Source organism: Gavialis gangeticus, unplaced genomic scaffold (assembly GCF_001723915.1).
Source record: "Gavialis gangeticus isolate Ggan-Ray unplaced genomic scaffold, GavGan_comp1, whole genome shotgun sequence".
NCBI lineage: Eukaryota > Metazoa > Chordata > Crocodylia > Gavialidae > Gavialis > Gavialis gangeticus.
In genome coordinates this window covers 32,147,677-32,150,793 of record NW_017729034.1, presented here as the reverse complement: position 1 = coordinate 32,150,793, position 3,117 = coordinate 32,147,677, and positions in this window count along the sequence as shown.

Sequence of the window (3,117 nt, the reverse complement as noted above, 5' to 3'; positions counted from 1 at the left end):
TGATCAATCAAAAGTATGATCATCCACCACACTTACAATGCAAAGGGGTCTGCATCACCATTCAAAATTTTGGGGGGTCCTCAACTGAAGAAAAAAAAAAAAAGGTTGAAAACCCCTGTTCTAGAGAGTCAGGAATTTAAAAAATGGCTTTGAGGTGCCACAAAACACACATGCACACTCATGGGGACACATCCAGAGGATGCAGAGACCATCTGAAAGTCCCTGGCATGACAGAATCCCAGTAGGCTTGGACTCAGAAGAGCAGGCAGCTCTATATGCCTTTCTCTTCGTTGCAGAGAGAGGGAGGGAGGCAAGTTCCTAAGGAATTACTGACAGCTATCAGAAGTTAAAGCAGCTTATAGGCTGCTCTACCCAGGTACTAGGAGCTGTAGCAGACAAACCTGGCTAAAAAGGGGCAAAAGCAACCTTGCTGCTTCTCCCAGCCAAACAGGGTATAAACAAGAGTAGATAGCATGATGCATGCCAGCTGCTGAACCAGAATGGGTACAGCCATCTGCTATACCTCCTGACAGCAGGTTGGTGGTTGGCTCTCAGCTTCTCACCTTTTACCCACCTCTATAGAAGAGGGCTCTGGGTGGCTGTGGGGAGCAGCTATACTTTGTTAGTCCTACATTAAGGCTTGTTGAGCAAGGTGAGCTCCAGTTGTGCTCTCCCTGGGGGTCCTACACCTTGGCAGGTAAAGGGGCAATAGAAAAAGCAGAACTTAGCATTGTTTCTTAGGGGTTGGGGAAAGCGCTGGGAGGCACATGTGGAAGTGGTACCCCTTCCTGCCTCTTCATAACAATGAGGCTGGCAGGCTTGTTGGCTCACAAGTTAACAGGTCATGGCTTGGGAACCCAGTTTCAATTCATAGGTAGGTAGATGTTTTCTTAGCACAGCTAATACACGGGGAGCAGAGTGAGAGAGGCATAGTCCAGCTTATCAAACACCTAGGCAGGGGGTTGGACTCAATGATCTGTTGAGGTCCCTTCCAACCCTAGCACCTATGAATCTATGAACCACAAGTAGCTGTATGAAACTAAGGTATCCCTTTACATGCAACAAGATCTGCAACGTTAACGAGGGCCCTGAAAATATCCTAACTGCCAAGTGCGACACCATGATTCATATTCCTTTCTGAACGTGGCTGAATCTGGAATTGATTTCAGCTTACACCAAAGGGCATGTTTATACTCTTGAGGACCCTTTTTAAAACATATTGGTCCTTTTTCAGCCAGCAGTTTCCTTGCTGCAGAAATGATGCTGTAAAACTGCTGACAAGGTAGAAGTGAATTCTGCTAGTTCCATTAGAGACCTACCGCCTGAATGGAAACAGTAAAAGTGCTACAGACCCTATAAGGACACATTAAAGTTTTGATTGTGGTGATAGCTGAGTATGAACTGGGAGAAGCAGTGGGCAGATATTAACATTAGCTGAGCAGCATTGGAAAGATATTAAGATAATTTCTGAGTAGTACTGAAAAGATAGTCATCAGACACTTAGTCAAAGCTAGAATAATTACCAGAGCCAGCCATTTAACACTGTTTAAATTAAAGAAGAAAAAAACCCCACCACCTGTTTGCTGCGGGGTAACGAATATTGAACCCAAGAGACAAAAACAGTAGTCTGCAATAGGTGCCCTAGCCTGATTCAGATCCAAGGCAGTTGAATGATAAAAGTATAAGAAAATGCAGATTAGAAAATTTTCTAAATATGAAAGTTTTCTTGAACTGCAGTGTTCTTGAACTATTATCTTAAAGTAGTCATTCTCAGTCTTTTTAGACTCAAAGCACCCCTCAGAAAATGCCAGCTCTTAGCTTTCACCTTTTCTTGACTACAGAAACATAACAGCACGATTCTTCTGTTGTAAAGACCTCAGAAAGACCACAACAGGTCAGAATGGTTTTTGACACTATGGATTCTGTGGCAACCTTAAAGGATCTCATGGCACCCCCAAGGTATCATGGCACTAGTTGAGAAGCACTGCATTGAAGGAACATAACAAACTTTAAAAAATGCATGGCTTTCTAAAAAGAAGCTGCACTGTTGCACTTTCCTAATGTTGTCCACTTGAACTGGCTGTGGTTGTGTGTTCTGTAGGCACCTTTGACCTCAAGCCTATAAATCTACCAGAAAATTGGATGTCAGGTCTGGACACAGAAGTGACATTTTTCAAGTGCCCTGGCCCCTGAAAGCACTCCATAGCCATGTTATAATACATGTGCGTGGCTGGACAGTGCTTTTAAAATGGCCGATCACACATGCACAAAAAAACCACCTGGTCAAATCAGGTATTACATTAAGGAATTCAAAAGCAGAGCATCTTAGGGAACTTGTGTACCCTCCCAGGTTAATTTTGGCAGAGGAAGCAGGGCTGGGCTGGTGCTACCAACCCAGCCCTGCCACTTGGGCTGTCAGGGGAAGGGAGAGGAGGCTGTTCTGGCTGCTCCCAGCTGCTGAATGGCCAGAGCTGGGGGGGCAGGAAACAGAGCCCCCTTGCCTCACAGCCCCCCAGCTACCCCCAATAGCCAGGGTAGCTAGGAGGAGGCCATGAAGTGAGGGAGCACTATTCCCTGCCCCTGCTCTCCCTCAGCTCTGGCCATTCAGCAACTGGGAGCTCCCTCTGCCCCAACAGCCCCAGAGCTGCTGGGGAGAGAAGAGGGATGGGGTGAGGGGCGGTTCTGCAGCTTTTTCATCAGGGCAGTAAAGGCTGCCTCCAGCCCTTCCCCCAACCAGAGGCTGACATCTAATTGGTCAGGGCAGTGGGGGGGAGCTCTAACTCATAGCACTTTGGGCACAGACAGAAGTGTAGCTCCCAGCTGTAACTCAGAATGATTTTTGCAAAGCATTCAGAGTTACAACGTTTCCCCAGCCCAAACAGTTCAGTGTTGGTTCCAGGGCCAGGGGAATTTAACAGAGGGCTGGGAGCCTGCAGCCAGGTCCCCATAGCAACAGCAAGCTCTCTGCCAGTGCTCACTGTTCTCAGAATGGGAGGTGGGGAAAGGCAGCAGAGGGAGCTCATTCTTGGGGCTCCCCAGCTGGTGCTGAAGGGTAGGATGGGTACCTCATGGGGCTCCAATACACTAGCTCCACCCTCCGGGGGGGGGGGGGGGGGC